The 27,973-nt window shown below is 51.4% G+C and overlaps 1 protein-coding gene across 1 annotated transcript in view; it reads right to left on the bottom strand.

Moving 5' to 3' along the window:
- The window catches only part of PGM2L1 (phosphoglucomutase 2 like 1), a 1,482,539-nt gene that overhangs the window by 721,330 nt on the left and 733,236 nt on the right, over positions 1-27,973 (bottom strand). The gene's annotated exons all lie outside the window — the stretch shown is intronic.

The raw sequence follows: 27,973 nt of genomic DNA, 5'->3' as shown, positions 1-27,973 counted from the left end.
CACCAGTTTAGGGGAAGAACTCAGACAATGATCTTGCTCAGTACTTTAGCTCTCTGTGGAAAATGCCAACACATGTTGGTGCCATTTCATTAAAGCACCTCTGTTGAGAAATGGAATTCAGATAATATCCCAAAACATAGTTGTCCTTCTAAGAAATGTAGGCATGATGCCATCAGGCCTGCTGTGCATAGTGACATTTTCCCATGTAATGTGGATGGTAACTCCACTGATAAATTCGGGTATTGCCCCGGTTCACAAATATTGGTACAATCTGTGCCACTGAACATATATATAGCACTGCTAATACGTGTCCCATTTAAAGAATATCACAAAGCCTTGCTGGGAATGGCTGCTGCTGGTCCATTGAAAGTATGAAAGCCTTCCAAAGAAGTGCTTTTATGTGTCACTCTGCCTACCTGTATGCATTATGCCTGCTTGGGAACAGGGGGTTTGGCAAAAAAGGGGTTAAAATAAAATAAAGTTCAGAACACAGGCTCATAAATTCCTGGCTCTCTAAGACAACTGACCATGGCAGTGCCCTTTCAACCATACAGACGCCCATGGAACCATAAAACTATACAATGCACATCTTCATATTTAACACAAAAAGCTAGCTTTTCCTTATCACAAATTCAACTGCTTGCTGAGAGGTTCCCATAAAACTTCAAGTGGAGAGTTCAGGTGGTCTTGCGTGGTCTGTCAGGGATGGGAGGGGTCGGATGAACGGGCAGCCATCTGTTTCCATCCTTTCCGCCCCTCACACTAACTTGGTAAGCCCCGAACTTTGACTGTGCACTCTTAGCTGCCATCTCTACATGTTTAACTTGTTTGGGACACTAAACCTCTGTGAAAGAAGAAGGGGAGTGTTGCACTTTTAAGGGTGCTGTTTCCCCCCCTAATTTAAATACTACACCGCAGCCACGCCTAAACGACAGGCAGTGGAGTTACGGCAAGTGAGCAGGAAAGCGGAGAGTAGCTGGGAACCAAGTAGTGATGGAGTCCCTTGCTCAATACCTTCACCCCCACACTTAGCTGCTGCTGCAGATAAGTCCTTGGTAGTGATGACCAGCCCTACTCTGCTAGTACGAGAGGACTAGATTGCTCAAATTGCGAAGGAAGGCTCCTGCTGACGCACTTTGGCAAAAAGCCTGTGTCATCTCTCAAGAGCATGTCCTTAGAGATCCGTCAAACTGGTCGACACTACCGGGGGCAATAAGTTCACAACTAAGATCACAGAATTTTATGTTGCACAAGCTTCGATGCCAAGTACAGACAGCAATACATCCATTGACCTCTGCACCAATCTGGTAGTGGAGCTAATGACATCAGTACCTTGCCTCGGCTCTAAAACAATTGAGACAGTGGCCAAGGCCCTGATATTAACCAAGAGGGAGTAGGGGCTGGATTCACCTACGGCTATCATCAGCTCACCTATTTTTGGTTCGCCCCAGCTCGTCCCTGCTCTAGCTCGTTGGCAACCGACTAAGAAACAGCAAACAATGGCACAATATCCCTCATAGGAGAGACCATATGCTCACTGATAACCAAGGAAAATCTGTGTTGAGTGTTTGACAAAAAGGATGTAGAGAAGAAGGTAGAAGCCGTTTGGGAATCCTTCCACATGGCCAAGGTGCCTACTTCACTTGGCACGACTGATTTCTTGCTGAACATTACGCTGCTGCCCAACGGCACACTTTTTGCAGATCACAACGAAACATTGCAAGTGTCAGACGTTCGTAATTCTTCCACCACAATGTTCAATATTTTGGAGACCCTGCTTGATCAACTCGACTCAATGTGAAAACATTACGGTCAACCAAAAACAACATGACCTGGATATCGATAAAACATTGGGTACTTTGAGCCAATTGGCCAACTATATCAAAGTGCAAGATACTATTTTGGACGCTATTCATGTGAACATTGTCACACTAACGTCTCTGGAACAAGACCAAAAGAAAGTTGACATGAATATACCAAGCCGGAAAGTTGATGAGGTGCATCCCAAATTCATCTGTGTGGTACAAACACAAAAGGAGAAAGGTCATCAACCAGGCCATTATGTATGAGGACCTACCGCCTTGGAAGAAAACTTATCAACTGGGTTTTTCTAAAATCAACAGCCTATTGGGGCCTGAAAGGTCGCGTTTTCCCGCCCAAATGGCCATCACATGATAAAGCATCGAGGTGCGGAAGAAACAACAAAGAAAGTCCCCATCTTGGAGAATTGTGAAACAGTAGTAATAATGGGGGTAGAGGAAGACCCTGAAATAGTTCAATGGAGCACCGTTCACGCCGGCGCTGTTAAACACCAGAAAGTGCATGCTTCTAGTGATGTTTCAACCTTTGCCTCACAGGGAAATAGAATGCAATGTAAACTAAAGAAACAAAAGAAAACAAAACAATGTTGCTCTAATAGAAGAGACATACAACCTTGAGGAACTGTTAGCAAACCAGGAGGCACTTGCTATGGTGTCAAAGGGCCACAATACAAATGGAACCAGTTATTATACCTGACACTCAAGTTTTCCCCAAAGTAACTGCCCATATTGACAAAGGTAAGGCTCTACAAATTCAAAGCCTGTTTGGTGATGGGAAAAATATTGTATCTAAATCATTCCCGTCTCTTATTCCCATTACGCTTTGTTTTTTTTGTTTTTTTTAAACATGTTTATTTCAAACCAAGGCAGGACAGTTTACAAATAGCATTGCACAACAACTTTGCTTATTTTTAATAGTTCCCTTGAGTTCATAATCCCCCCCACCCCACTCTTCCCCTCTCTGGTCCTCTGTCTCCCTCCCCCAGTTCTCCTGTTCCGCGGCTCCGCCCGCTGCCCCTGCCTCTCAAGTGGTCTCCTGATCCTTCAGGGCCCATCGAGTGTTGATTGGTTTGAATGTCAAGGCGGGGAATTGCTGGTCATAGTCCAGTACTGGGGCCCAGATGTTCTGGAAGCGGTGCAAGACTCCCGCCCTCGCCGCGGTTACCTTTTCTGCGATCAGGCTGTCCCACAGTTTTCCCCACCAGTGAGCCATACATGGGCCGTCCAGGGATTTCCAGAAGCGGGTCAGCACAGTTTTGCCTTCCAGGAGGCATTGCGTTAATAGTTTCGCTCTGTTTCCGGAGCGGAGGTAGACCCCGGGGGTCGGTACCCCCAGTAGGTGGGTTTCGGGTTCCAGTGGAAGCGCGCTCCCGGTAATCTGTTCGATAGTCGACAGGCACCGTACCCAGAACTGCTGGATCTTTGGGCAGGTCCACCACATGTCAAAGAAGGAGCCAGGCTGGGCGCAACCCCTCCAGCAGGAGCAGTCCACTTGTGGGTTCATGTGGTGTAGCCTAAGCAGGGGGTACTACCATCGCAGCATGAGCTTGTATGCACATTCCTTGTTGGTGACACAGGTAGCTGAGGCGTGAGTGCGTGTCCAGATGTCCACCCAGGTTTGGTCGTCAATCGAGTGACCCAGGTCAGCCTCTTTGGGCCATGCCTTGAGCTTTTGCCATTAGGAAGTCCCCCAGGAAGCGTCTGTATAGGGTTGAGGTCCTGCCTCTAGATGGTAGGTCCTTAAGCGTTAGCTCAAGGGGATTAAGGGGACGAGTGGCCACCTGGAGGGTCTGGGGGTGCGAGCACCAGTCCCATTAGGCTTTGTTAAAAGTAGTGACATTCAGATTGTTGACATCTGTGAAAACGTTAGTTAAGCCACTTCATCTATATACTTTTGTGCCAATAGCATTCTTGAATGCTATAGATCATTGTTCTTTCCTAAACAAACTGGGTTATGCATATTCTGTTGTTGAGTTTGAAGCCCAACAGGGCAATAAGGCACTTGGGATACTGGTTATAGCAGGAGAGGTTTAGGGCTTCATAAATCTCCACAACTGTTTGCTTCTGACAGACAAAACGATGTTAGTAAACAAAGCGAGAGCCCTACATTGGAAGGTAGGGGGAATAGGTGGTGGAAACTACTCCCACTGGGAATGGTTGGATAACATAGCTGAGCAGTGGGAAAGTGGTTTCCCTAACAGCAACATACAGTCCCCCTTTCTACCATTCGTAATTGTCCGCACACAGCCTGCTAAGCCTGTCCGCCTCCAGGTAGGACTCCCCCGGGAGGTGGATGGCTGCCAAGTGCATGTTTTTTACCAGAGCCCACTCCCAAATGCTGACTGCTAGGGTGCATAGGGGAGGGGACCTGGTGCCACCCTGCTTGTTGATGTAATACATGCTGGTGGAGTTGTCCGTTTGAATCAGGATCGACTTGCCGCGGACCATCGGGAGGAAGGCTTTGAGAGCGGGCCAGATGGCCCTCAACTCGAGCCAGTTCATGTGAGCTTCCTGCTCCTGAGGGGACCAGACCCAGTGTACACTGTGGCTGTCCAGGGCGGCTCCCCAGCCCTTTAGGGATGAGTCTGTGGTCATGGACTGCAAGGGCCTGGTTCCTGGAAGGGTCTGGCAATCCACAAGTTGTAATCCGTGCTCCACCAGACAAGGTCCTAGTGGAGCTGCAGTGGGATGCTTCTCAGCTCTGCTTGAGAACCCCTCTCCTGAGTCCAGGAGGCTGCGAAGTGCAGCTCCAAGCGTCTCATCTTGAGCCTTGTGTGCGGCACTGCCATAATGCTGCGGCACTGCCATAATGCCCATGAGGTGTTGGTACCACCATGGCAAGGTCACTGCCCTGCTGAGGAAATGCCCTGTGGCTCTCTTGATGGCTGTGTTCTTGTCTTCAGAGGGAAAGAATCTATCAGAGCTCGTATCCCATATGAGGCCCAGAAACATTAGCTGCTGCGTGGGTTCCAGCTACGACTTCCTGAGATTGATGGAAAATCCCAACTTGTGTAGAGTATTTATGGGGGAGGAGGCAGTGTGTTCGACAGCCTCTGGAGATCCTACCCTGACGAGGCAGTCGTCTAGGTATGGATAGACATGGTGACCCTGTGCCCTGAGGAGGGAACCCACTGCGTTTATAAGTCTGGTGAAGACAATGGGCATGAATTGAGGCCAAAGGGTAGAACCTTGTATTGGAAGTGAAAGGCCATGATCCTGAACCTCAGAGGGGGCTGCCAGATCGGGACGTGTATGTGTAACGCTCACCTGATTCCCGTAGAGGCGCCGGTCTTGACTGGGCGTATACCGTATCTTCAAAGGTGATGTGTAACACACGGCTGGCTCTTTGGGCTGGACCTCTGTGCACTGTATGTCTGACTTGAAGGGTAAGATGTCTGCAGATAGAAAATATGGGATTAAGGAACTGGGTTATTGAATGTCTCTCTCTTCTTCCCTTTCTCTTCTCCTGTAGAACCCCAAAGGTTAACGCTCTCACCTTAGGTAAGTGAACGCCGTGCTCTCCATCTGCCTCGGGGCAGGGTGCTGTAACCAGTTTCTTCACTGGATAAGGGGAGCAGGCCTCTTGACTTCAGAGGACTGCTGTCCGTCGTTTACTGCACGAACGGTAAGTTTCGAGTAATTCTAATGTCTTTAAAGTCTTTAGTAATGATGTTTCTTGTTTTGCAGGGTTCTGGCGATGGCGGATGACGGGCTGAAGTGAGTTGAAGATGGAGCCCGTGTGATGAATAGAAGCGCCTGGAAGCACGTAAGTAAGCGCTTGTTGCCTGCTTCACGGTGCGCTCCAACTGTCTTTTTATTTTGCAGGTACAAGTTCGGAGCGGCTGCAGGGTGCCGGAATACCCACTGGGTTAGATGTGGAAAGGAGTAATGGCACGTGAGTATTAAAGTTCCCCAATGTCTTTAAACGCACCTTGTTTTGTCTTTCAGATGCGGGATGCAGCGCCGAAGGCCTCCGGAGCGTGCGAAGAGTTGGTAAGCTTTTGTCTTTCAGATGCCGGAATGCAGTGTGAAGACCTCCGGAGCGCACGAAGAGTAGGTAAGCCTTTGTCTTTCAGATGCCGGAATGCAGCACAAGGCGTTGGTGACAGCCGATGGACCAGGTAAGTGAAGAGCTGTCACTGAAGACCGTAATGCTAACCTGTTCTTTCTTGTCTTTATAGGTGTTGCTGAAGACTGGATTCAGGATGGTAAGCCTTTTTCCTTAGGCCCAGGATCAGATGCAGAAGACACGATGAGCGTTCTGCTGCAGAGGATGCAGAATAACGCAAAGCAAGATTCATCCATCGGGTGTGGTTTAAATAGCCTCCTGTAGTGCTTAGGTGTCTCCTTCCACAGCCACACCTAGGTAAGAAAAGAGTTCCTGCTTTCCAGAAGAGTTCCAGTGTTCTGAATCTAGGGAGTGGCTCCTGCCCCACCCAACAGGAAAAGTAGTTCCAAACAGAAGAGGATCAGAGGCTCAACTGGCAGGCAAGTAAGCAGCATGGTCTGCTGCAGGTAAGTCCACCCAAGCATTATGAGCCCGGCGCTTCCAGCGCTGGGACTGGGCATATTTATGAGCCTGGTGCCACTGGCGCCAGGACTGGGTCCAAAAGGTCCCAATTGGGACTGGTTGGCACTCGGAACCTGGGTTATGGATCTGCTTCCAAGGGAGATGGGAAAACCCTGACCTTTTGGAAGCAGAGATCATGACAGTACCCCCCCCCTCAAGGCCCCTCCCAAACCGGGCTTCTCCGGGGGTTTTGGCTTGTCAGGAAATGTTCGGTGAAATCTTTTGATTAGGCGAGGAGCGTGGACATATTCAGCAGGTTCCCAGGATCTCTCTTGGGGGCCGTAGCCTTTCCAGTCAATTAGGTAAAATAGTTTAGATTTGGAGATCTTGGAGTCCAGAATGCTTTTGACTTCAAACTCGAGTTCTCCATCAACTAGGATAGGTTTTGGAGATTTAGTTAGTCGGGTTTGAGGTTGCACAGGTTTTAATAGAGAGACGTGGAAGACCGGATGTATCTTCATGTAAGGGGGCAAGTCCAACTTGACCGCTACTGGGTTTACTATTTTAGTGATGGAATAGGGACCAAGGTATCTTGGGTTGAATGTGCGTGGCCCTTTTAGAGGTAGATATTTGGTGGATAACCAGACTTGATCCCCTACTTGATATTGAGGGGCTTCCTTCCGATGTTGATCTGCTCCTTTCTTGTATTGTTCTTTAGCCCTTTGAAGGTGAGAAACAGCTTCCTTAAAGGCTTGGGTGATTGTAGAATGCAGGTAGTCTACTGCTGGTGTTTCAAGATCTTGGAGGGGATCCAACTCCGAGGTTCGAGGGTGACTGCCGTACAAAAGAAAAAACGGGGTTTTCCCAGTTCCCGAATGGACAGAGTTATTGTAGGCATATTCGGCTATCCAAAGGATGTCTTTCCAAGTTTTTTCAGTTTGTTGCAGCATGCAGCGTAAATACTGTTCCAGAGTTTGATTGGTCCTCTCGGTTTGTCCGTCGGTCTGAGGGTGGTGACTGGTCGATAGTCTCACATCAATTTGAGCCGACCGACAGCAACTTCGCCAAAAATGAGAAATAAATTGACTACCTCGATCTGAAATTAGAACCGAAGGAAAACCGTGCAGTCGGACGATGTTTTCGAGAAATTCTCGGGCCAGAGTTGCTGCTGTTGGCAAGCCTTTGAGCAGAATGAAATGCGCCATCTTGGAGAATAAGTCCACGATTCCTAGAATCGTATTGTATCCGGAGCATGGAGGTAGATCGGTGATGAAGTCCATAGAAAGCGTATGCCAAGGGCGAGGTGGGATGTCAATAGGGCGTAAGAGGCCTGCTGGTCTTTCCTTTTGACTCTTGTTTTGGGCGCATACTCCACAGGACATTATAAAGTCTCTGATATCTTTTTTCCAAGACGGCCACCAGAAGTAGCGCTTGATCTTTTCTGAGGTCTTGGCCATACCGGGATGTCCTTCCATTAAAGAATCGTGATAACAAGAGATCACTTTTTTCTGTAAATCTGTGCTGGGTAGGTATAATCGTTCTTGGAAATACAATAAGTTGTCCTTTACTGCAAAGTCCTTTCCCTGCAGATGCCAATTCTGTATGTCTGCTGGAGTTACAAGTTGCCTGGCTTTATCCTCAACTTCCTCTATGGATTCTGTGGCGATTACACCCAGAATTCTTTGTTCGGGAATGATTGGTACAGGTTTAGGGTTGATCAAGTGTTCTTCCACTCCCATCCGAGAAAGGGCATCAGCTTTACCGTTCTTTGTACCAGGTCGATAGGTAATTATGAAGTCAAACTCGGCAAAGAATAATGCCCAACGGAGTTGTCTAAAGGATTGGGCTTTTGCGGTTTTCAAATATTGCAGGTTTCGGTGATCCGTAATCACAGTAACGGTGTGTCGGGCCCCCAGCAGATAATGCCGCCAAGCCTTAAAGGCAGACTTGATAGCCAGAAGTTCCTTGTCAGTAATCCTGTAATTGATTTCAGGAGGCGAGAATTTGCGGGACCAAAATGCCACGGGATGCAACTGATTGGTTACCGGGTCCTTTTGTGATAGAACTGCCCCCCATGGCAAGGCTTGAAGCATCAGTTTCCACGATGTAGGGGAGTTCGGGGCGAGGGTGTTTTAAGATTGGTGCAGAGATAAATTTAGTCTTCAAATCCTGGAAAGCTTTTTCCGCCTCGGTGGACCATTCAAAATGTTTGTTTTTCTTTAACAAGGCAGTGATGGGCTGGCCTATTCGAGAGAATTTGGGGATAAACCTGGGGTAAAAGTTAGCGAAGCCTAACATGCTTTGCACACCTTTTACGGAGGATGGTGATGGCCATTTGAGAACTGCATCGACCTTCTTTGAATCCATACGCACTCCGCCAGGTGATAATATGAATCCCAAGAATTCAACTTCAGTCACGTTGAAAACACATTTTTCCAACTTAGCGAAAGCTTTGCGTTGACGCAATCTTTCGAGGACCATTTTCACGTGTTTCCGATGTTCAGATTCCGATGAAGAATAAACGAGGATGTCGTCAATGTAAACAACAACACACACATCTATGAGCTCTCTGAGGACATCGTTCATAAAATATTGAAAGGCGGCCGGGGCATTGCAAAGTCCGAAGGGCATGACCTGATATTCAAATAGCCCATACTTGGTGCGGAAGGCCGTCTTCCATTCATCGCCCTCTTATACTCGTACCAAGTGGTAAGCTCCTCTAAGATACAGCTTTGTATATATGCATGCTTTTCTGACTTGGTCCAGGAGTTCAGGGATCAAAGGTAACGGATATCTATTCTTAACGGTGATCTGGTTCAGGGAGCGATAATCTATACAAGTTCTAAGGTCTCCTTCCTTTTTTGGAACGAAGAACAAAGCTGAAGAAGCAGGGGACTTGGAAGGACGAATAAACCCATTTGCCAGGTATTGATCCAGGTATTGTCGAAGGTAAAGGTTCTCAGGCTCGGTGAGGGCATAATTCTACTACAAGGAGGAGTAGATCCAGGTATCAGGTCTATCTGGCAGTCATAAGACCTATGAGGAGGTAGAGAGTTAGCCTGATCCTTCCGGAAAACATCTTGTTATTCTAGGTATTCGGGAGGTAACTGGGGAGTCTCTGAAGAAATTGCTGCCAGTGCAGCACCAGGTGGAGGGTGACAAGTAGAGACACATTCTGGAAACTGGACCGTTCTTGCTCGCCAATCGATCAGAGGATTGTGTTTCTCTAACCAAGGTATTCCTAGAATAATCTGAAACTGAGGGGCCTTGATCACATCGAAAACGATCTTCTCATGTTGTCCATCTTGACTTACTAGCGTCACCTCTTGAGTGGTATGCGTTACTGGCCCGGAGGCTATCTCCGTACCATCCACCGTAGTAATGACGTCCTTTACAGCCTTGGGACAAAGAGTTAGATTCATCCTCAAAACCATTTCATGATCCACATAATTGCCGATGGCACCGCTGTCGACGTAAGCTTCAATTGCATGTAATCGATCCGGATTATCAGGGCTAATGAGGACCATAGGTATCACGAAATGCGAGGTCACGGAACTGGTTTTCACGCTCGGCAAGAGGACCTCTATTCTTGTCGGGCGAGGTCGTTTCCCTGCTCAGAGTTTGTAACTTTGGTAACTGCAGCTCCTACTGCCTTCTTGGCAGGTTTCACCGGACAGTCTCGAAGAAAGTGCCCTGAGTTTCCGCAATAGAGGCATAATTGCAACTGTTTTCTCCTTTCCCGCTCCTTTTGTGTTAGATGACCTTTCAGACCCCCTATTTGCATGGGTTCCCCGGAGTCTACTCCTTTGGAAGGAGTTGGCGGTTTGGAAAATACTCGAGCATCAAACTTGGAACGATCGGCCTTCCTGTTCTGCAGTCTGTGATCTATTTGAACGACTAAGTCTATATAGTCCGAACAATCTTGTGGGGGATTCACTACTTGGGCTAACATATCTTTGAGCTCTCCACGTAGACCTCTATAAAACAGTGTAATCCTTTTGTCCTCAGGCCATTGAGTTTCCACTATCAGTCTGTTGAAAGACGCAATATAAGCCAAAAGGTCTTGATTACCTTGTCGCAACGAAAGAAGCTCATTGTCCAAGGCCTGCCCCTGTGAATGTCTTGCGAACAGTTTTTCCATACTGAGCTGAAAAGCTTGGAAATCATGGAGGACCGGATCATCTTGATTTACTAGAGGGATTGACCAGTCTGCCGCATTGCCACTAAGGTACGAAAGCTACTTTAGCTTGATCAGTTGGAAAGGCTGCAGGCCGGCATAAGAAATGCAACCGGCACTAATTGATAAATACTGCAAACCTCTTTGGGTCACCAGAAAATCGTTCGGGCGGAGCCAGAGGTACATTCCCAGGTAGGTTGATCTGCACTGGATTCATAGAGGATGTAGAAGGAAGATTTACGATACACAGGGAACGGTTCTCTGGGGAAAAAGTTCATCAACTTGCCGGTGAGGGCAAGACCAAACAACTAATGATATTTGTATTAACCGTGGTCCTGTTCACTTGGACACAGGTGAAAAAGCTGGTCTGATGCCGGGAAGGAGTGGGGGCAACCAGCACGATAATGTGGGAGAGTCCGAGAGGGGAATTAAATCTCGTATTCTTAAATCTAGGCAGCTAGTAGTCGCAAGTGCAAAGATGGAGGCATCGAAATAGTCATGTAATTTTTATTTTAACATTGATGACTAGAAAGTTCCTTGCAAGAGGGTGGTTGCCCAGAGGGTGGGTGAGGTGATACCAAATTATCACTAAAAAAAGGGGCACTGTCCCACTTGTTATGGGATGGGAAAGCCCATGTTATTTGGGTTTTCTCTCAATTTCATGCAGTAACCCCTGTTGGTCTTGGGGGTATCGTAAAATGTTGTGGTGAAGCCACAACAGGTGAGGTCGACCGGTTTCGATGGTTCAAGGTTGATTACCGACCATCTTCTTCAGGACAAGATCGATCTTCATATGCTACTGAGTAGCGACTGTCCTCTCAGTAGGGCAGCGATAACAGGCTACAAAGGGATCCTGGAATAGGAGACACAAAAGACATAATTGCAGAGAGGGCATGAGTAAGCCTCTAACTGCAATATTGCAACAATGGTGCATCCAGAATACAGCTAAAAGACCTGTTGCAAGGCAAGTGAATGCTGACACAGACAAGGTGCTCACCAATTCAGAGCAAAAAGCCACTATAATGGTGGCTAAAAACATAGACAAGTCAGCCCCGTGGGGGAGGAAAAGGAGGGTGGCAAGACCTGTGCACGTGAGGGAAAAAGGGGGGGAGGGGGGTGGGGAGAGAGGGAGCCGTGGGGTGTGCGAGGGGACCTACCTGGAAAGGATGGCTGGGCTATCCAGGAGGTACGCTGGGAGCGGTAAATGGGCTCTCTCCAGTAGCGAACCTGTAGAGAAAGCGAGGCTGTGAAGGACTGGATGAGCCTGGGGTGGTGCTAAAAAAAGCGAAGGAATTCGCATACCTGAGAAAAATCAATCGAGGCGGGCACAGGAAAAACTGCAGTCTGCTCAGTCCCAAGGCTGTAGGTATACTGAGTGGCTGCAGCGGTGGATGTCTGCCGTATCCGACGCTGCGTGGAGGCGTGGCAACTTCCGTGATGGGCGCATGAGCCAATCGGCGGTGGACGCGTCACGGGCGTGTCAGTGGATGGGTGGCCTATCAAGGGGCAGCCAAGGCGGAAGTCTATGCTGTGGGCGGCCAATTAAACCACACATTTAGGAAGGTGTGTGTGCTGCCGAGCTGGGGCTAGAGAGGGGTGGCCATGTATCGAGTAAGATGGCTGGGGGAGAGCCGGCCAAGGCGTGGCCCGTGCAATGAGGTGGGCGCGCACAAGGCCAATCGGTAAACGCTCATCGGTGGGTGTGTGTGTGCGGACGGAACTGGGCTGGTGACGGGGCGGGCGGTGGGGGAGGAAAGCTGCGTGTGGACTCTCAGGGGAGGCTTGTGAGGCAAGGTGCCTGGGCCAAGTGGGTGGTCAGGACAAAAGGAGAAGTGAAAGTGATGCCATGGAATAGTGAAAAACTCTTGGGTGGGATCCACAAGTGCACCAGATGATCAAATCGAAGCAAAAGACAAGAAAAGTTGAATATGCAACACAGGTGGGTAAACAAGGAGGATACCAATGGGTGAAAGAGATGAATGGAAGAGGGAGACATTTGTAAATGAAACGAAAAAACATATAGCAGATAAAAAATGCATCAAACATTTCATATGTTATCTCGTTAATCACACATATACATCAGCCAGTGGATAGTGATTTTGTAGAATGTCAGGGTTCACTGCTGTAGCACCGCCAGTTCTTGCCACTGCATTGCTTCATTCAACCCTTGTTTGCAGGTATTCAAGCGAAAAATCCACTTCTGTTCTTGAGTGAAGAGTATGGCGTGGTAGTTGCCTCCTCGCTTCGGGTGCTTGATTTTTTCCAAAATGGTCCATTGAAAGGACTCTGCTGTGTGTCCTTCCGCCAAAAAATGCGGAACCATAGGTGCTGTAAGTTTCTTAGTGCGGATGCAAGATCTATGTTCAATCATCCGTTTTTTTACTTCTCTGGCAGTCATCCCAATATATCGCAAGTGGCACGGACAGGTGATCATATAAATTACTCCTTTGGTGTTGCAGTTGGTGAAGAATTTCTGAATCCAGGGAGTAGTCCAGCCAATATCCAGACTGGTGCTCCGAACTGTCTGGGTACACATTGAGCAAAGGCCACACGGACTATGGCCCACTGGGTTGGTCTGGTTCCATAGGGTGACCTGTGTGTTCTTGGCAGTGTCTTTGTCTGGCCGCACCGTGTTGACGAGGGCATCTCTCAGGTTGCGTCTTCTTTTTAGTGCAAACCGTGGCATGGACATGTTAGACGCACCTGTGTTGAGAATAGGCCATAGGGACTTAATTTCCTTTTGATTTTATTAAGTAGTGGAGAGTAACTCAGTACAGCCGTGATGGTTGTGACATCTGAGTCCTTCTGATGTTGTTCAAGGGTACATGCGCGTGGGATGCTTCTGGCCCTTCTGTATGTATTCCGGACAATCCTCTGTGGGTAGCCTCGTTCAATGAGTTGTTTTTTGAGAGTCTTAGACTGAGCAGTGTAGTCTTCCGTCCTACTGCAGAGACGACGGTACCGCAAAAATTGGCCAAACGGTAAGTTATCTCTGAGGGATTGAGGATGATAGCTCGAGTATGTAAGGAGGGAATTCCTATCTGTGTTTTTGCGGTAAACTTTGGAAATGAGCCCGCCTTGTGAGGCCATAATATCTAGATCAAGGAAATGGGTCTTGCTTCTGTCTTGTTCCATGGTGAACTGCAGATGGATGTTGTGTGTTTGCGGTACCGATGTCTCTGCAGTAGGACGGAAGACTACACTGCTCAGTCTAAGACTCTCAAAAAACAACTCATTGAACGAGGCTACCCACAGAGGATTGTCCGGAATACATACAGAAGGGCCAGAAGCATCCCACGCGCATGTACCCTTGAACAACATCAGAAGGACTCAGATGTCACAACCATCACGGCTGTACTGAGTTACTCTCCACTACTTAATAAAATCAAAAAAGGAAATTAAGTCCTTATGGCCTATTCTCAACACAGGTGCGTCTAACATGTCCATGCCACGGTTTGCACTAAAAAGAAGACGCAACCTGAGAGATGCCCTCGTCAACACGGTGCGGCCAGACACAGACACTGCCAAGAACACACAGGTCACCCTATGGAACCAGACCAACCCAGTGGGCCATAGTCCGTGTGGCCTTTGCTCAATCGGTACCCAGACAGTTCGGAGCACCAGTCTGGATATTGGCTGGACTACTCCCTGGATTCAGAAATTCTTCACCAACTGCAACACCAAAGGAGTAATTTATATGATCACCTGTCCGTGCCACTTGCGATATATTGGGATGACTGCCAGAGAAGTAAAAAAACAGATGATTGAACATAGATCTTGTATCCACACTAAGAAACTTACAGCACCTATGGTTCCGCATTTTTTGGCGGAAGGACACACAGCAGAGTCCTTTCAATGGACCATTTTGGAAAAAATCAAGCACCCGAAGCGAGGAGGCAACTACCACGCCATACTCTTCACTCAAGAACAGAAGTGGATTTTTCGCTTGAATACCTGCAAACAAGGGTTGAATGAAGCAATGCAGTGGCAAGAACTGGCGGTGCTACAGCAGTGAACCCTGACATTCTACGAAATCACTATCCACTGGCTGATGTATCTGTGTGATTAACGAGATAACATATGAAATGTTTGATGCATTTTTTATCTGCTATATGTTTTTTCGTTTCATTTACAAATGTCTCCCTCTTCCATTCATCTCTTTCACCCATTGGTATCCTCCTTGTTTACCCACCTGTGTTGCATATTCAACTTTTCTTGTCTTTTGCTTCGATTTGATCATCTGGTGCACTTGTGGATCCCACCCAAGAGTTTTTCACTATTCCATGGCATCACTCACTTCTCCTTTTGTCCTGACCACCCACTTGGCCCAGGCACCTTGCCTCACAAGCCTCCCCTGAGAGCCCACACGCAGCTTTCCTCCCCCACCGCCCGCCCCGTCACCAGCCCAGTTCCGTCCGCGCACACACACACACACCCACCCACCCACCCACCGATGAGCGTTTACCGATTGGCCTCGCGCGCGCCCACCTCATTGCACGGGCCACGCCTTGGCCGCCTCTCCCCCAGCCATCTTACTCGATACATGGCCACCCCTCTCTAGCCCCAGCTCGGCAGCGCACACACCTTCCTAAATGTGTGGTTCAATTGGCCGCCCACAGCATAGACTTCCGCCTTGGCTGCCCCTTGATAGGCCACCCATCCACTGACACGCCCGTGACGCGTCCACCGCCGATTGGCTCATGCGCCTATCACGGACGTTGCCACGCCTCCACGCAGCGTCAGATACGGCAGACATCCACCGCTGCAGCCACTCAGTATACCTACAGCCTTGGGACTGAGCAGACTGCAGTTTTTCCTGTGCCCGCCTCGATTGATTTTTCTCAGGTATGCGAATTCCTTCGCTTTTTTAAGCACCACCCCAGGCTCATCGAGTCCTTCACAGCCTCGCTTTCTCTACAGGTTCGCTACTGGAGAGAGCCCATTTACCGCTCCCAGCGTACCTCCTGGATAGGCCAGCCAATCTTTCCAGGTAGGTCCCCTCGCACACCCCACAGCTCCCTCTCTCCTCACCCCTCTCACCCCCCCCTTTTTCCCTCACGTGCACAGGTCTTGCCACCCTCCTTTTCCTCCCCCACGGGGCTGACTTGTCTATGTTTTTAGCCACCATTATAGTGGCTTTTTGCTCTGAATTGGTGAGCACCTTGTCTGTGTCAGCATTCACTTGCCTTGCAACAGGTCTTTTAGCTGTATTCTGGATGCACCATTGTTGCAATATTGCAGTTAGAGGCTTACTCATGCCCTCTCTGCAATTATGTCTTTTGTGTCTCCTATTCCAGGATCCCTTTGTAGCCTGTTATCGCTGCCCTACTGAGAGGACAGTCGCTACTCAGTAGCATATGAAGATCAATCTTGTCCTGAAGAAAATGGTCGGTAATCACCCTTGAACCATCGAAACCGGTCGACCTCACCTGTTGTGGCTTCACCACAACATTTTACGATACCCCCAAGACCAACAGGGGTTACTGCATGAAATTGAGAGAAAACCCAAATAACATGGGCTTTCCCATCCCATAACAAGTGGGACAGTGCCCCTTTTTTTAGTGATAATTTGGTATCACCTCACCCACCCTCTGGGCAACCACTCTCTTGCAAGGAACTTTCTAGTCACCAATGTTAAAATAAAAATTACATGACTATTTTGATGCCTCCATCTTTGCACTTGTGACTACTAGCTGCCTAGATTTAAGAATACGAGATTTAATTCCCCTCTCGGACTCTCCCACATTATCGTGCTGGTTGCCCCCACTCCTTCCCGGCATCAGACCAGCTTTTTCACCTGTGTCCAAGTGAACAGGACCACGGTTAATACAAATATCATTAGTTGTTTGGTCTTGCCCTCACCGGCAAGTTGATGAAATTTTTCCCCAGAGAACCGTTCCCTGTGTATCAGTATCTCCCTACGGTTTGGGAAGGCATTTGCCACTCTGGCTCTTAGAGCTTTAATTTACCCTGTTGTTTTTTCCTGAAGGAAGATTTCCCCCAGATGCGGGTAACGGGGTCTGTCCGGCTTGTGACTGTAGCAATTGTCTAGTGAGATCATCTGTTCGCTCCTTGGAAATAATCAGTTCCCTTCTTAGAGCGTTCGTTTCCTGACGGGCTGCATGCACTTCTGCCCTTAGTTCCCCAAGTAACTGTGCTAGCTGGTCGGTATCCGAGGTTTCCATAGCGCCTGGACGGGAGTTTTGTGGTAGGCTTTGCGTTCTGTAACGCTCACCTGATTCCCGTAGAGGCGCCGGTCTTGACTGGGCGTATACCGTATCTTCAAAGGTGATGTGTAACACACGGCTGGCTCTTTGGGCTGGACCTCTGTGCACTGTATGTCTGACTTCAAGGGTAAGATGTCTGCAGATAGAAAATATGGGATTAAGGAACTGGGTTATTGAATGTCTCTCTTCTTCCCTTTCTCTTCTCCTGTAGAACCCCAAAGGTTAACGCTCTCACCTTAGGTAAGTGAACGCTGTGCTCTCCATCTGCCTCGGGGCAGGGTGCTGTAACCAGTTTCTTCACTGGATAAGGGGAGCAGGCCTCTTGACTTCAGAGGACTGCTGTCCGTCGTTTACTGCACGAACGGTAAGTTTCGAGTAATTCTAATGTCTTTAAAGTCTTTAGTAATGATGTTTCTTGTTTTGCAGGGTTCCGGCGATGGCGGATGACGGGCTGAAGTGAGTTGAAGATGGAGCCCGTGTGATGAATAGAAGCGCCTGGAAGCACGTAAGTAAGCGCTTGTTGCCTGCTTCACGATGCGCTCTAACTGTCTTTTTATTTTGCAGGTACAAGTTCGGAGCGGCTGCAGGGTGCCGGAATACCCACTGGGTTAGATGTGGAAAGGAGTAATGGCACTTGAGTATTAAAGTTCCCCAATGTCTTTAAACGCACCTTGTTTTGTCTTTCAGATGCGGGATGCAGCGCCGAAGGCCTCCGGAGCGTGCAAAGAGTTGGTAAGCTTTTGTCTTTCAGATGCCGGAATGCAGTGTGAAGACCTCCGGAGCGCACGAAGAGTAGGTAAGCCTTTGTCTTTCAGATGCCGGAATGCAGCACAAGGCGTTGGTGACAGCCGATGGACCAGGTAAGTGAAGAGCTGTCACTGAAGACCGTAATGCTAACCTGTTCTTTCTTGTCTTTATAGGTGTTGCTGAAGACTGGATTCAGGATGGTAAGCCTTTTTCCTTAGGCCCAGGATCAGATGCAGAAGACACGATGAGCGTTCTGCTGCAGAGGATGCAGAATAACGCAAAGCAAGATTCATCCATCGGGTGTGGTTTAAATAGCCTCCTGTAGTGCTTAGGTGTCTGCTTCCACAGCCACGCCTAGGTAAGAAAAGAGTTCCTGCTTTCCAGACGAGTTCCAGTGTTCTGAATCTAGGGAGTGGCTCCTGCCTCACCCAACAGGAAAAGTAGTTCCAAACAGAAGAGGCTCAACTGGCAGGCAAGTAAGCAGCATGGTCTGCTGCAGGTAAGTCCACCCAAGCATTATGAGCCCGGCGCTTCCAGCGCTGGGACTGGGCATATTTATGAGCCTGGTGCCACTGGCGCCAGGACTGGGTCCAAAAGGTCCCAATTGGGACTGGTTGGCACTCGGAACCTGGGTTATGGATCTGCTTCCAAGGGAGTTGGGAAAACCCTAACCTTTTGGAAGCAGAGATCATGACAGTATGTATGCATCCTTCCAGTCCAGGGAGCACATCCAGTCTCCCATCCGAAAATCTGTCTATAGAAGCTCAGACCCCGCTGGGAGGCTGGCACCTCTTCCACTGCCTGACTTCTCTACGGCGACTGAATTTCCGCAAACAGAGTTGCTGTCATAATCTGTGGGAGCGGAGGGGAGGAGAGAGGGAAAGGAGGGATGGGTAGGCTATAGCCCATGGGCACTACTGACAGGATCCAGGGGTCCGTGAACTTTGTGCGCCAACATTGGGAGTGAAGAGCAAGCCTGCCCCCCACCGGAGACACGTGGGACGGGATGAGCGTGCCATGCCTTTTTTCCCTCTTATGCAGGGGCTGAGGAGAGGGACTGAAAGAAGCTCTTACTGCCTGCCTTGTGCTGTTTGCGGCTGTATTGGCTTGGAGACGGGTCCGGCTGTCTGGACCTCTGTTCCAGAAAGCCTTGGAACCCGCCGAAGGCGGGACCCTTGTCGGAACGCTGGTGCGTCTGGCTGTAGGTCTTAGGCGTGGACTTTGTGAGGATAGATAAGGATTTTGCAGTCTGGGAGATGTTTTTCTTCTTATCAAGTTCCTCATTGGTGGTGGCACCCTCGAATTGAAGGTCCAATATGTGTTCCTGGACGTCCGGTTTGAACTTGGTAGCCCGTAGCCATGCTGTTCGTCTCATGTCCGTAGCTATGCAGATGGCACGGCCTGAGGTGTCTATGTGGGCCACGGTGGACTCCATCATGTCCTGCGCCACAATCCTTGCTTCTGCCAGACCCGCCTTAAAAGCGTGCCTGACTCTGTACCAGAAGTTCCGGAAGGAAGGAACAAGTTACTTACCTGTAACTGTTGTTCTCCAGCATGGGTCTGGCATGGATTCACATGCTCATGAATATTCCCCGTCGTCAGGCTGGGAATCCTCGGTAAAGAAAAAACCAGTATCACTTTCGTTTCTGATCTGTCTTTCGTAGTAATAACCAATCACTGGTCTCTGCGTCATACTGACCACAGCCAATGACTGCCCTCTACCTAAGCACCGCCTCTGGCAGCCATCTTCAGATTTGGAAGCACGTGAAGTGGCAGTATGACCAAGTGAAGAGCCGCAGAGGGGTAGGCGGGAGGGTTCGCATGTGAATCCATGCCAGACCCATGCTGGAGAACAACAGTTACAGGTAAGTAACTTGTTCCTTCTCCAGCATGGGGTCTGGCATGGATTCACATGCTCATGAATAAAGAATACATAGCAGTACACACATGCACAACCACGGGAGGTGGCAAAGGCTCAACATTAAGCATCACATAAACTCAACATTAAGCATCTTACCTCCTCACCAGGCTCACCTCAGGCGAACAGGTTGCGCAGCACTGCTTGGCCGACCCTGGACTCCTCCCTGGAATCCCGGTCGACGCAGTAGAATTTCGTGAAGGTGTGCGTCGACCTCCACGTAGCAGCCCTGCATATGTCCAGCAGGGGCACACCAGATAGGAACGCCGTGGTAGCTGCGATCGCTCTGGTGGAATGGGCTCTCGGACGGCCAGGCAGCGGTCGGTTTGCCAACCGGTGACAGCACATGATACAGCCGGAGAGCCATCTGGAGATGGAAGCCTTCGAGAGAGCCTTCCCCTGATTGACAGGTCCAAAGTTCACAAAGAGTTGTGACGTCTTCCGAAAACCCTTCGTGCGGTCCACGTAGAACTTCAGCGCTCTAGCTACATCCAGCGAGTGCAAAGTCCTCTCAGCCGGCGACGAAGGCGACGGGAAAAACACAGGTAACACCAAGGGTTCGTTGAGATGGAAGTCCGACGGTACCTTGGGCATGAAGGAGGGGTGCGTCCTGAGCACTACCCTCGTGTCGTGGAAAGTCAAGTACGGGGCCTTGCAGGAAAGGGCCTGGATCTCTCCCACTCGTCGTGCGGAGGTGATGGCCACAAGAAAAGCTGTTTTCCACGATAGAAACTTCAACGGGGCCGAGTGCAGAGGCTCGAACGGAGGTCCCATGAGCTTGGTCAGCACCACGTTGAGCTCCCACGCCGGGGCCGGAGCCTTCACCGGCGGGAACGATCTGAACAGTCCCTTCATGAACTCTTTCACCAGACGATGAGACCACAAGGACGTCCGGCCCGTGGTTCTGGTGTATCGGGAGATCGCAGCAAGATGAATCTTGATGGACGCGTGTGCCAGACCAGCTTTGGCCAGCGTCAGCAGGTACGGCAGTACTTGGGGAGCCGTAATCCGTAGAGGGTTAATCTTCTGTGCGTGGCACCAGACAGAGAACCTCTTCCATTTGTGTCCGTAGCATTTAAGAGTCGAGGACGCCCTGGCCTTTGCAAGAACCTCTCTGCAATCGGCCGGTATGTCGTATCCTCCAAACTCTAGCGCTGCAGGAGCCAGGCCTGCAAGTTCAGCGACTTCGGGTCGTGGTGGAGGATGGCGCCTCCTTCCCTGGAGAGTAGATCCGCGTCCGTCGGCAGCTTGATCGGCGGGGACGCTGACAAGTCCAGAAGGTCCGGGAACCATATCTGCCTCGGCCACGCAGGTGCGATGAGGATCATCCTGCACCGTGACCTCTTGAGCTGGTTGATGAGCCGGATTAGCAGAGGCAAGGGAGGGAACGCGTAGAGGAACAGGCCCTCCCAGGGGAACGAGAAAGCATCGCCCATGCTCCTCGTCTGGGGAAACCTGCTGGCGAACCTCCGGCACTTGGTGTTCGTCGCCGTCGCGAACAGGTCGATCTGGGGTGTGCCCCACCGTCGGAAGAGGCGATCCACCAGATCCTGCCGTAGCTCCCACTCGTGGCACGAGCGCAGCTCCCTGCTGAGTGAGTCGGCGATGGTGTTTTTTATCCCTGCCAGATGAAACGGCACCAGAAAAATCCCTTGGGCGACGGCCCAATGCCACAGGTCCTGCGCCTCCTTGGACAGCGCTGGGGACCTGGTTCCGCCCTGTTTCCTGATGTAAAACATGGTGGTGGTGTTGTCGGTGAAGATCCTCACCACCTTGCCCTTGAGGGACGGAAGGAAGGACCTGAGGGCCCAAAACACTGCACGGAGCTCCAGGACGTTGATATGTAGGGACTTCTCCGTCGGGAGCCAGAGTCCCCTTGCGTGCAGATTTTCGGTGTGCGCTCCCCACCCTTCCAGGGAGGCATCCGTGGTCACAGTCTCCTGGTGGGCTGGGGTCTGGAAGTCCATGCCCGCCGTCAGATGCGCGCGGGTGCCCCACCACCGTATCGCTCGTCGGAAACTCTCGTCGAGCTTGATCCTTTCCTCGAAGCTGCCCGTCGTCTTGATCCAGCGCGCATCCAGGAATTCTTGCAACGGGCGCATCCGGAGCCTGCACATGGGAATGAGGTAGATGCAGGAAGACATCATCCCGAGGAGGGACTTGATGGACCTCACTTTGGCCGCGTCGGCCACCAACATCCGTTGCACCTTGCCCAAGATGGTCCTGGTCCTCTCCTCTCCTCCGACGGGGAGGCCAGAAGGGACACTGTGTCGAGCCTCGCTCCCAGAAACAGTGCGACTTGCGCGGGCACCAGGTGGGATTTGGCGTAGTTCACGGAGAATCCCAGGTCCGTGAGGAGTTGGACGGTCCTTGCCGTGTGGACCACGGCGAGCTCCCTCGTCTTGGCGCGGATGAGCCAGTCGTCCAGGTAGGGGTAGACGTGAATCCCCTCGCGGCGCAGCTGCGCCGCCACCGGTGCAAGGCACTTGGTGAATACCCTGGGTGCCGACCGTAGTCCGAAGGGAAGGGCTTTGAACTGGTAATGACGCCCTTGGACCACGAATCTGAGGAATTTGCGGTGCCCCTTTAGGATGGGAATGTGGAAGTAGGCATCCTCCAAATCCAACGACGATAGGAAGTCTCCTTCCTCCAGCTGACCCAGGACGTGCTGGAGGGTGACCATCCGGAACTTCTGCGCCTTGATGAACTTGTTCAGACGTCGCAGGTCTAGGATGGGGCGCCATCCTCCCGTCTTCTTCTTCACGAGGAAGTATCTCGAGTAGACTCCGGAGCCCCGAAGCCTCTTTGGGACGAGTTCGATGGCGCCCTTTCTGAGCATCGCCTTTACCTCCAGGAGAAGTTGAGGGACGTGAAGTTCTTTCCTGGCCACGGGGGGGACGCGCGGGCACCTTCTTTGAAACTCGAGCACGTGGCCCCGGGCCAGGGCGTCCAGCACCCAACGGTCGGTGGAGATGGACTCCCACACGCTGACGAAGCCCGCCAGCCGGCCTCCCACCGGGGTGCTTCGGTGGGGGCCCGACCCCACGGCCGGTTCCATCCTGCTTGGACGCGGCCTTGCCGCCTTGACCTCCTTGGCGACGACGGCGGGGTCCGCTAGACTTGCCTCGTCCTCTGTAGGCCTCTTGCGACGACGAGCGGGCCGCTTGACGGTAGGAAGCGAAACCGCCGCCGGAACCTTTGGAGGCGCCCTTGCCTCCGCCGCTCCGAAAGGGCGTCCGTCGTTGCAGGACTCCAAGGGCCCGGGCCGTCTCCGTATCCGCCTTGATGGCCTGAAGGGAATCGTCCACTGTCTTCCCAAACAGGTTGTTCCCGTCGAAGGGCATGTCCAGGACTCTGGTCTGGACGTCCTGCCGGAAGTCCGTAGCTTTGAGCCATCCACGACGTCGAAGGCAAACGCCGTTGCCCAGCTGGCGGAACCCAGTGTCGGCGATGTCCGTCGCCACGGTGATGGCGTGGTCCGAGGCCACCTCACCTTCCTGCAGGATCTCAAGGGCCTCCGCCCTCTTGTCGTCCGGCAGAAAATCCAGCAGGGGAGCCATCTTGTACCAGAGCTCCCTGTCGTAGCGGGCCACGATAGCCAAGGCGTTGGCCGCTTTAATCGTCGTCGCTGCCGACGAGATGACTCTACGCCCCATAGTATCCAATTTCTTTCCCTCGCCGTCCGGCGGGGAAGTCGATGTGGAGGCCGCACCCCCCCCCCGCTTTCTTCCTGGCTGCCGCGGAGACGACGGAGTCCGGGGTAGGCTGCGCCCGGAGGCATAGGGGGGCCGTGTCCGGGACCCGGTACTTTTTCTCGTACCGGTCTCTTCTAGCTGGCGTCGTGGAAGGGTTCTTGAGGAGGGAAAGGCCCTCATCCCAAATGTCGTCCAACAGAGGCACTGCGAGGACCGTCTTCCTCTTGGCCTCGCGCCGCTGATAAAGGAAGCCTTCCTTTTTCTTCTCCTCAGGGCAGAGTTGGAAAAGCTCGGAAGCCCTGGAGATCATGGAGTGGAAAGATCCGATCTCGTCGGGCGGAGAGGCCCTGGTGGGAGGCGACGACGGAAAATCCTCGTCGTATGCCTCGTCGTCCGTACCCGTCGCTGCCGTGTCAGTCCCCGTATCATCCCCTCGGGTGGACGGGGAGGAGGGCTGGAAGGGGCGCGACGGTTGAAAAGGAGGTGGTGGATGGATCCTTCTTTTCTTGGTAGGGGGAACACCAGAAGGTCCCGGTTCTGGATCCCCCGACGGGAGAGGTTCCTCCGTCGGTAACGGTAGCCTCGTCCTTATCTCGGAGCATAAGGACTGTATGGCCAACAAAATGGCCGCCGAGTTGTCTTGCGGCGCTGGCAGAGGGGAATCCGACGGGCGAGCAGGGGCCCCGTCGGTATCCTCGACGATGTCGTCGTCACCTGCGTCGGGGTCCATTCCGACGGGCTGGCCTTCTTCCACGCCTAGGCCGTGGCTTAAGACCTCGATCAGCTCCTCTTCTGAGGTTGAGGCCGACTCTACGACGACGCCCTGCCCCCCCTTCATCTTCCCCACGGGGGGTTTCACGGGGGTCCTATCGATGGGCACAAAGGAAGACTCCCTCCGAGGAGGCAGGGAGATTCTGGGCCCTGAGGTCGCCACCACTGGTGCAGCCACCACAGGCTGAGCCAGGGCCGCCGCGACCGTTTCGATAGAGGGCTTGGTCGGATGGATCAAGGCCTTCACCACCTTAGGTGCGCTCACCGCCTTATCCTTGAGGGAGGGGCCACTGCCACGCTCCTCCTCTGCCTTAGAGCTCGACCGGGGCCTCTCCAGGAGCTTCGCCGGGTGCTCGGCCTTCCTCTTACCCGACCCAGAGCGTTGGCTCGTGGTTGATGGTGCCGGGGAGGGTGCGCCCTGCCTGGCGCCCGTAGAGCCCGACCGTTCGGCGCTCCCGGTGCCAGCGGACTCGCGGTGCTTGGCCTTATGTTGGGCCCCCGTCGCCGGGGCGCCCTCAAAGGTCTTAGAAGACCGCTCGGATTTCTTCTTCTTCTCGCCAGACGGGCTCTTACCCTCCAGCCAGTTGGCGAGACGTTGATGGCGGTCCTTCATGGTCCGTTCCGACATGTTGCCGCAAAACGCACAGTCCTTCTCCACGTGCGTCTTGTCCTCATGAAGGCAGTAAAGGCAGAAAGAGTGTTCGTCCTCCTTGAAGACGTTCTGCAGCTGGCATCCAGGGCAGACCCTGAACAGCTTTCCGGGCGTCGAGCTTCCCTTCTCCTGGGCCATCTCCGAGACCGGGCCTGAGAAGCTTTTGGAGTCCTCCGAAGTGTAGCTCGACGAAATCTTCACCCTTGAGGGGCACAGATGAATCCGACACGGGTCCCCGTTGATCGGATGTAGAATCGGTGGAGCTTGAGGCTCTTTTGACCGAAAGAATCGAAGTTTTTTGTAAAAAGCGCGAAAAAATAGCACTAACGCTCGAGAGCAATAGCACGAGGATCCCAACACATGAACGTGCGGTAAAAATCTGAAGATGGCTGCCAGAGGCGGTGCTTAGGTAGAGGGCAGTCATTGGCTGTGGTCAGTATGACGCAGAGACCAGTGATTGGTTATTACTACGAAAGACAGATCAGAAACGAAACTGATACTGGTTTTTTCTTTACCGAGGATTCCCAGCCTGACGACGGGGAATATTCATGAGCATGTGAATCCATGCCAGACCCCATGCTGGAGAAGTAGGCTATTTCCCAGCAAATACTTTGGTTGGCAGCAGCGAGCATAGCATCCCCATTGGGCTGACGCAGGTTCAAGGAAGCATTGGAATAGACCTTCTTTCCATATGCCTCCAAGATCTTCTCCTCCTTGCCTAGAAGTGACGAGGCTGACTGAGGTAGCTGATGAAGACCGTGGCTTGGGGTCGAGTGAGGCCACAGCGACCACAGAGGAGTGTGGCTGAGGGTGTGCAGACAGCAATAGTGGATCCCCCTCCAATTTCCTGTACTTGGCGTTGAGACGCCTGTTGGTTGGCTGCGCCGAGAGGGGTTTAAGCCAGCCCTTCTTGGCCAGAGCCACCATGTCCTACTGCATTGGAATCCCCATTCTAGCCGTGGGGCATAGAGTGAGGCCCTCCGCCAGGACCCCTGCTTCTGGTTGTTCAACCTCGGGATGAGGGAGTCTCAAGTCGGCCAGACCTGCGAGTCGTTCATGAAATGCCTTGGCAGCAAAGGTGTGTCCGGATCTTCCTCATCATCAGTGTCCGCCAAAGTGTCCTGTTGGTCCGGGGCAGCTGGAGGAGTACTGGGCGCCGAGGGCTGAGGTGTGCTGACCAGAGCCGGAGGCTGCAGTGGAGGCCGATACAGGACCGCTGGGGCTGCCGGAGGCAGGGGAGCCAGTGCCGTGCGAACATTAATGGGAAGCGGGGGCTGTAGAGGGGCCTGAGATGCTGGAACTGTTAAGCAGAAACCTGTGCAGTTCCCTTACGGAACACTGCAAAAGATTTAAGACTACAGGTGTTGGCAGTAAACCCACTTGGTAGCAGTCTGTACCACCCAGATTTACCCGATAGCTGTGGCTGAGCAGTCAGACTTCCAACAAGAAGAGTTAGGCAGTATGCAAAGTATACACAATAGGCACTCAGATACAAAAATACAAGCAAACACTGACCAGAGCTTTGGTATCAAAGTATATAATTATTTATTTAAAAACACACGGTTTGAAACACTCCAGCACTCTTGTTGTAAAATATTCTAAACACAGTTACTCTTGTAATATGTACACCCCTTTTTCCTTATCAGATAAGTCACAGTAAAACACCACTTATTTTCATACAGAGATGAGCGCTTAACTAGATGGCACTCCAATAAGTTTGTGAGAAAGGGAGGGAAAAAGACAGAATAAGGTTCGGGAACACTGTTAGCAAGGCAGAAGAGCAAAAGTCACTGGTGAGCCAAAGTCCAAAGGCTGGGCCCACTCTTAGAGAGAGCAGAGCACAAATGCGCCCAAGATCACACAGTTACTCTAGGCTTAGAAACTCTTGCAGAGGGTTCAAAAAGAGTTGAGAGGCTTAGGAAAGTTTAGCCAGGGTGTGCCAGGCTAACCCAGGTTCGAAAGCCGGGGGCTAAATCTACCCCGTACTGTCGGTAGCAAGGGAAGCCAGGCGGGACACGGTATCTGAAGTGGGAAGGATCCTCCAGCGGTGGCAGTTGTTCCTGGCAGTGGGTGCAAGTTGCGTCGTCGTCCAGGGGAAGAGATCTCGACTTGGAGGAAAGATGAAGGTCGTTGCACTACCAGGGAAGAAACCAGCCGCGGAGTTTACGGTTAAAGGTGGTACCTTTGTTTCGCGGTCGTGGTAAAACGTGGTATCCCGGTTGCCGGGGTGCTTGGCACAGGCAAGGCGGCCACGAGGTACGTCGGGAAGGCGAAAAGACGGTGAAACTGGTTATCCCCACCAGTCAAAGGAAGAAGACTCTCCGGCGGGAGATCTCCTCTGTCGTTGGGAAAAGTGGTGAGGCGGTCCAGCAGGGTTCCACCGGTGGTGGTGTCGTGGCAGGTCGGCTCAGCTTCTCCCTCGTCGGATTCTTAGGTCCTGTGGCGACTTCTGAAGTTCCAGTCCCCAAAGCCCTGCTTTTATGCAGAAAACCCCGATTCACTCAGCCTAGCTGTCACTCAAACATGCTAAGTGGTGAGCCGGCCGGCTCACCACTTGGGCCAATCAGGACGGAGTGTGACTTGAGTTGCCTAGGCAACTCAGTCCAGGGTGCCTAAATCCCCCTCCATCCCTCCTAAGTACCCCAGATAGAGTGGCAGTGGAGAAGCCCGCCAAAAAGTGGAACAAAGGGCTCGACTTGGGTTGGAGTCACAGAAGAGAACACAAACGCCATTTTAGAATCAAGTTTTGGCAAAAAATACCAACCGGAGAATTAATATTAATTAAATAAACCGGCGGTATGTTCGAGGCTACCGTAAATAATTAAATAAAGATAGTAGCCTAAAACAATGGGAAATCCCATAGGAAAATATTCGCGGTTGAATATAGAAAGTAGTATCCACTGCCACCAGCCAAAACTCGATCAGGGGGGACGGAGACGTGCCCCCTCGACTAACAGACCCTGGGGCAATTGAATTGCCCCAGCCAGTACTTCCACAATATGATGGTTTGTACTGGTTCTGTTCAGAATTTAAGACTAGTAAAGTCAATGGTGACTTTACATGCCCTGGGAGACAGTAGTCAGTGCCAGGGTATGGAGTCTATACTGGGGGGTCACTATGACACCCCTGTGTCACTGCACTGAGGGTGCTGTGTAACATCACAAAAACACATGAAGCCCTATGGAGGAAAAGACCCCATAGCCCATTAAACACATCTAGATTCAAAGAAACACACTCAAATCATGCCAAAGAGTGAGGGTAAAAGAGTCTCACTCTTGGCAGGAGAAAAAGATAAACCCCAAAAATCCAGCAAAGCTGCTGGGGGACTCACTAGGTTAGGAAATTCAGCCTAAACAGAGAATTCTCCCTAACAGGAACCACGGGCAGAGCGGCAGTGGGTGCTAGCGGCAGAACTGGAGGCAGGACTGGAGGGAGCATGTCCCTGATCAGATCCTT

The sequence above is a fragment of the Ambystoma mexicanum genome, chromosome 7q (genome assembly GCF_040938575.1).
Source record: "Ambystoma mexicanum isolate Mex_15411 chromosome 7q, UKY_AmexF1_1, whole genome shotgun sequence".
Classification (NCBI taxonomy): domain Eukaryota; kingdom Metazoa; phylum Chordata; class Amphibia; order Caudata; family Ambystomatidae; genus Ambystoma; species Ambystoma mexicanum.
Note: the sequence above shows the minus strand (reverse complement) of the source record. Positions and strands in the feature narration are given on the sequence as shown.